This window comes from Calidris pugnax, unplaced genomic scaffold (assembly GCF_001431845.1).
Source record: "Calidris pugnax isolate Ruff unplaced genomic scaffold, ASM143184v1 scaffold107, whole genome shotgun sequence".
In the NCBI taxonomy this organism is placed as follows: Eukaryota; Metazoa; Chordata; class Aves; order Charadriiformes; family Scolopacidae; genus Calidris; species Calidris pugnax.
Window position 1 is genome coordinate 61001 of NW_015090901.1, and position 6934 is coordinate 67934.

Here is a 6934-nt window from a genome sequence, read left to right on the forward strand (position 1 = left end):
TGGACATAATAATTCCTTGACAACAAGCTATTCTGAGCAGTGTAGCATAAACTCTAGATATTTATGTAAGACTTTTTTCCTTTGAGTAACTATTTTTTTGTATTTTTATGTTCATTTACCATTAGGTGTTATCCATATCCATTCTGGATATTATTCATCTTTGAAATAATTGATGGGATTAAATATCATGGCATCTATGTGGTCTATTCTGTTACTTCTAGGTCATGTTCTGATCCCACTCCTAATAAGTTCCTGTAAATGAAAGGGAAATAAGATGTCTACTGCTGGGCATTGCAGCACACAGCAGCATATGGAGGTGACAGTAGAGTGACAGGTCCATAACTGCTAAGGTCTCATCAAGTCTTCTTTAAAATACAGATCTCTTCAGGTAATCCCTTTTAAGACTGATTTATAAGTTTTTGCTTCATTTCCTCCTGGCCCTTTCCCCTCACTTCTATTGTTTTTCCTATGGCCTGTGCCCTTTTTTTGCTTTTAAATCTCACTTTTGACTGTGGGGCCTTTGAGGATGACCTGGTGTTTTACAAACACTCCTAGTTTTATGGACACTGAAGTTATTCTTAAGAGAAGAAATATGTGATAAACGAAGTATCTTATTTCTGTTCTTGTTTTCCTTGATCATGGAAATGGCCATATCGAACCGACTGTAGTGGGAGGAGTATGTTTGCTGGGGATTTTCCAGTAGAAAACCAGTGGGGCAGGTGTTTGCTTTCTTTTGACTCAATGCAACATTGAATGATCTTGATATGTGCATGTTATCACAAGTTATTTGAGGGAGGAATTGACTTTGAATGTCAGATTTTTGTCCTCTAAAGCTTTGAATACCTTGATCTGGCTCTTTTTAAGTGGTGTTTTGTTCTCAGTGTGGTGTAGAGTGCCCGTTTGGGAGATTACCCGTATGTAAACTGTACCAAGGTGCCTTTTTGACTCTGATAACCATAGAAGGCACATGATTCTGAGATAATTTCTGGTCTTGAATTTTACTTTTTTTCTCAACAATGAACTGGGAACTTCTTGTTAGCTGTGCCGACACATGCAACTCTGCCGTTTTCTTTTGTAGATATGCTGACTCTTGAATGTGTGGTATATACAGTAAGTCCAATATCCTTTTTTTCATTATTTCTAATTTATTGTGTTTTGGGATGTATTTCAAACTGATGGTAACAGTGGATGGTTTATGATTATTGTTGTGTTGTCTGCTTTGTTGCTTGTAAATTCACTTGGCATTTTAAAGCTTTAGAAATGTGGCGATATTTTAGGAGATAGACTGCTTTATAATTGGAACTGGAAAATTAGATGGGAAATCTGTTGCCTTACAAGAATGCGTAATACATACTTTTGGGGTTTTTTTTGCTAAACTACCCTTCAATGGGCACTGATTATCAGGACAACTGATCGTGTGATAGTTTAAAAGCAAAATACGGAATTTGTCTTGGAAATAATTTCAGATTGGAAGATTTTAATAAATATTTATAGCAGACGAGGGTAATAATGTTGGTTATGTGAGGAAAACATATGTTAGTAATAAAGTATCACCCATCAGAAGTACTGTTCTGTCATGCCATTGCTCTCTGGAGATATGATTAGTTGAAAAATGATTTTAACAAAATAAACTCTGAACAGAGAGGATGCTTTTATGTGCGATACAGCACACATTCTTTGAAAAGGCAAATCATTAAAAATGGTGCCAGGCATTAGGAACATCTGTTATGTGAAAAAAAAAGTGTATTTGGGAAAATCCAAATAATAATTATCAATCTACAGGCTTTACGTAGTGCTTTTCCTCACTCGGTCTCAAAATGCTTTACGAGGAAGGAAGAACAGCTATCCTTGTTAAACTGCAGTTTCTGAAATCTAGCCACAAGATGTTTTCATCTGGCACGTAGTGATTGGCCTTGCTCGTACCGTGCCATGAATTTTCTGTGGGAGGAAATCCGTCCTGAGGAGTGAAATCTAAGCAGGAAGGCACTGTCCTTCCATCCTCGGCAACTGAAATGCAGCGTTCCTTTGTGTGAATCCCTCCAGTACCTACGAAGACTGCCAAGTTGACAGCCGTGGCATGTGGAGCCAATAGAACTGCTATTGAGCAGGCAGCCCCGGTGGGAGCTTACCCGGCTTTATCTCAGCCTGTCCCAAGCAGAACCCAGCGCCAAGTGTGAGGGTCGTGCGGTTTCTGTTCTGGCTTTGACACCTCTGGGGGAACGCCGGAGCCGGCCTAGCTGAGAACCACTTGTGAGCCCTGGGGAGGAGGCACCTGTTCACTTGGCACTGGAAGAAACCACCCATTCGTTCCTCGTGTGCCCTTAAATAACCACCGGGCTTCTCGCCGCTAACAGATTGAGCTGGAGCCGCTGGCCAAGGCATAGGAAGTGTGGTTTTACGTGACAGTCCCATTAGTTAATACTGAAATTGGTAAAATCCTGCTGGTGCTTTTCAGCACTCCTGCCAGAGTACCGACAGTGGGATTGCACCAGGATATAGGAAGATGGTTGTCCCAAAAAAATACACTTTCAGGTACAGCAATCACGTCCATCCAGAGGAGACAGATATAGAGCTTCATGATTTTCTGGAAAAAAAAAAAAAAAAAAAAAAAGCCTTTCATAACCGCAGTCAGTGCTGAGGAGCCCCTAAAAAATGAATGTGAATGTTTAAGAACTGTTATGAACAAACTGCTTTCATACTAAACCATCTTTATGCATTAATAATACTGTCGTTTTTAGATGTAGCTGTTGCATAAAGCTGCATAAAAATAATGCTTTTCTAAAAAAAAAAAAAAAAGCAAAAAAAAAGCAGATATCATTGCCTCAACCAATAAATTACAGCCTCAAAATGAGTAAATTGCCCAAATAACTATGTAACATAGAGCCCCTGGCTGTGGGCTTACAGTATTGTAGCAGATAGAACCACTGATCAATTTGTCAAACTGTTTTTTCTGCTTAAATCCCTTTCAGATGAGATGGAGATTTCTTTACTTCTCATCTGTGTGGATGTAGGTCTCTTTAAAAAAAGCAGGTTAGAGGAACAGCTGTCAGGAATGGCATAGCTGATCTTGCTTTAGGGCAAGCTGATAGACCTTTTTGGGTCCTTTTTATCCTTTTCCTATAACTGGAGGTGGCCCTAGTAATGCATATATGTATATGTATTTGTTCTCTTCAGCCTGCTGCGTTTTTTCAGCAAAATCTTTGTTAGTTGAAAGGAGTAGTCCCTTTAAACTCAGCATCTTTTGAAGTCTGTAGGTATAAAAGGACACTCATTGTTTGGTGCACCTCCACAAAGATTCCTTCTTAATCCTGATTGTGTGTACTCATCCCTTGGTTGAACCTTCCTGTGCAGAGGAATTTGAGTTGATTCACATTCCTTCATAAATGCACATACATCAGACTTTCTTTCCTTTTAAGCAGTCTGATCAGTTCTGGCACTTTCCATCTCCATTAAAAAAATCCCTGTAGTAGTTAAGAGCACCCATTAGTGGGAACAAACTCCTGAAACCCCTTAAAGTATTTGCTTTGCCGTGCCATTTAACTGTTTACAAAGCCTGGAACTTTGCTCCTAATACAGTCAATAAAAGGGAATAGACTATTTATTTATATATATATATATATTATAATGTAAATGTATTTGTGTTGTCCTTGTAGAAGGCAATGTGTTGACTCTCTTGAGGTTATGCCAATCAGGACAAATTTGACCATGAAATGATCAGTAGGAGAATACTGACACTCAGGATTTTGGTATGCCATTTGGTTTAATGCAGAGTTTTGAAAATCAGGGAAGAATTCCTGACACTGTGCTATTGCTTAGACCTTGTCCAAGTCATTTAACTTAATTCTGATCCTTCACGTTTTTGCCTTCATAACTCCACTTGTCCAGGTCCAGTTCCTGAAGCCCAGGCCCAGGCAAGGAATTACTTGAACATCTATAAAAGTTCCTTGTTTTCTTCTTGAACTGGGTCCTAGAGTTTGTACTTGTTCTAATGGGGACTTGGCATTAACAAGGACCTCAAGGTATTACTGTACCTATTCCCTGATTTTAAAGGAAAAAGAATGTAAAATTCACAGAGCTTTCACGTCTCTGAATTGGGCTTTATTTTCTTTTTAGATGGAAAGTGTGGTTTCTGGGGAAAGGAGCTTACTAGTTGAGTAAGTTCAAAAAGATCTTAGCAGTTCCAGTAATTACTCATTTCATCAATCCATCTATATTTAAAGTGAGCTAAACTGAGTTCTTTCCTATAATGTCTACTTCAAATAATGCTGCTTTACATTTGGAGAGCCAAATAAGGAAATACAACATAATCTTCCAGGAGTTTCTTTTCCTTTTAGTTCGTATAACTCAGAGACTTGCTGTAACAAGAGCCCTTCTTTCTGTGAAACCTGTTTAACATATTCAACTAAACAAACTATCTCCTAAAGAAAGTTGGAGCATTTGTGTGTGTGTGTGTGTGTGTGTGTCTTGCTCCAGCATTGGCTCTTGAGGACATTTCTGCATTTATCAATGTACTAAATGAGCGATGCATTTTGGACAGCTTCTGTGTTCTGATTTGTTTTGTTGTGCTTTTTTTTTTCTCTCTCCCCTCCCTCCTTTCTTCCCCTTTTAATTTGTCTAGGAAAAAAAAAAAAGCTTCTCCAGTGTTGTTTCCTGCAAAGACCATTCTTAAGAGCTCGTTGGACAGCGCAGGGCTCTTGAAGTGATAGCTAATTGGTGAAAGAAAGACCCTGATTGTCTTGAGGGAGCTGGAAAGTGCTGCGTGTGCTGCTGAAAGGGACTAGGGAGAAGGTGCCTGGTTTCGCTGAGCAGCTGCTGCTGGAGATGTTTGGAGATTACATCAGCATTGGAAAAAAGGGGCCAAAAAAAAAAAAAAAAGTCCAACTTCACAGAGACGGAGTTTATGGAGTTTTTTTTCCCCTTTCCAAAGGTCTTCTGACAATACTGTCATTGTCAATATAAGAGTTGTTAATTCTTTATGAATAGCACATGGGGCCTCTTGACTAAATAGTACGTTACATGTCCCAAATCTGTCAGCTGGACTCTTCTCTCACATGCTAGTGAGATCACTTTGATTGGAATGTTACAGGAATTGCTGGGCTGGCCGTGCAGAACTGAATGCTGCATTATATAATTAGATCTCCCAGAGTATTTTTTTCGCATTACCTCATTATTCTAGCTTAAATATGGAATCAGCCCTTTTGATGATTTTACTAGTTGTAATTATATTAATACGATTCATTTTGTGGTCCTGTCTTAGTACTTATATAGATTATAAACTGTCCCGAAGGTTTCCCGATACGAGAAAAGACAACTAAGAGACTTCAAAAGGCTTGTTCAGATTTGAATTGACAATGGGGAGAACTGGGATAAGGTAAATGGAGCTGGAGCAGATTTTACCTTGGGATCTGATGAGAGAGAAATGACCCGTTGAGACTGCAGCTGAGTGAAGATTCTTCAGAAAGCCTCATGCTGACAGAGAGGGGGGGGAAAAAAGGACAACTGATTGAGTCAAATGACTTCCTGTCAAACTCGGGCATGAATTTGTTGTCGGGAACAGACTTTTGGACTTTTGCCAATTAAATGATCGGGACAAGCTGGAAGGAATCCTATTGCTGGGCAGCCCAAGGCTGCCAGTGGCCCGGTCTTGATAGGTGAAACGCGATGGTGTGCTGCCTGCTGGACTAACTGCTGATCTGGACATTAAGATGTTGGCTGCTCAGTTGTAGGCAACAACTGATGGTGCCTGGATGAAGCTGAAGATCACTAGCCCAGTTCAGTATCCACATGCCACACTATGGCACGGGAGTGGATTTTCACCTGATTGGCTGGTTTGTTACCAAATTCCTCATGGTTCTTCCCTGTCAGTCGGATCTGAAAGTGACTGAATGTTTTAAATTGACTATAACCTGCTGAATATTCACATTTCTTAGCAGGTGATATATCTGAGGACCAGGACGAGCTGGATACCACTGGAATAGTCTGTTTCATGAAAAACAGATTTGTGCCGCGGGGATGATCTGGTGGACTCTAGCTGTGCTTCAGCAGCAATGAGGGGTGGGGGCACACGACAGCATGGTATGCAGTGAGTTTACTCCAAAGCCCTGCGAGATACCTTCACTTCTAGCCTTTTAATAAGGAGCTTACTAGAATACCGAAGGATTTGACTACTTGCCGAAGGCCATAGTGACTTGGGAATTTTTGGTTAACTCATCTTGCAAAATTAAATAATTTCTTCCAAGTGGACTGTCTGCTTTCAAGTTGATGTTTCACTAAGTCAAACATCCAAAAATCTTACTGCATATACAACTCAACATCTACTTTTCAGAACTGAATCTTCCTACGGTAAAAGTAGGAAAATCATATTGCCTTGCCTGAGAAAATGCAGTGTCCTTTTCGGGCTGATAATTTTCTATGTCACGTAAGAGTGAACGTTGCCACTTCATAAACTGCCTTGTCTATCTCTTGGTAGCTCACATGATGATATCAGAGTTCAACCTAGGTAAAAACCCACAGCGTTCCCATAAAGAGTTTCTGTCCCATTCATGGCTCGCACACTCCTACAGACTTGTCTCATTAGTAACTGTTAATCAGCCCTTATCACTTTGTCTTTTGAAGCCTCCTAAAATTCAGGCACGAGAGCTGGTATGTGTTCATGCTGTGGAACAGGGTAAATGTCAGGTCAATTGATTTCAACCTCAGATTTTATTTATGGTGGGTAGGCTACAAAACAGCAATGCCCGAAGATGCATGTCATTGACTTGAAATGTAGCCAGATGACAATAAATTAAATGTAGATACAACATTGCCCATTTCTGTGGTTCTTAATTTTAATGATGATTCTGTTCTTTTTTTTTTTGTTTTGTTTCCCAACACCAGCAGACCACAAAGGGAAAGTGTATTGTCTACTTGATGTGCAGATGTACCTTTGATAATA

General features: G+C 39.8%; 1 long non-coding RNA gene across 2 annotated transcripts; it reads left to right on the top strand.

Annotated features, from left to right (window-relative positions):
* The first annotated feature begins 240 nt into the window (after nucleotides 1-240).
* Nucleotides 241-6693, top strand: LOC106891981. Of its 2 annotated transcripts, none has more exons than XR_001412808.1 (3): nucleotides 241-388; nucleotides 1079-1110; nucleotides 4619-6693. It is a non-coding gene; the product is annotated as an uncharacterized LOC106891981 (long non-coding RNA). The 2 variants fall into 2 exon arrangements; XR_001412809.1 differs by having other exon boundaries at nucleotides 1040-1110; nucleotides 4619-4661.
* Nucleotides 6694-6934: the final 241 nt, after the last annotated feature.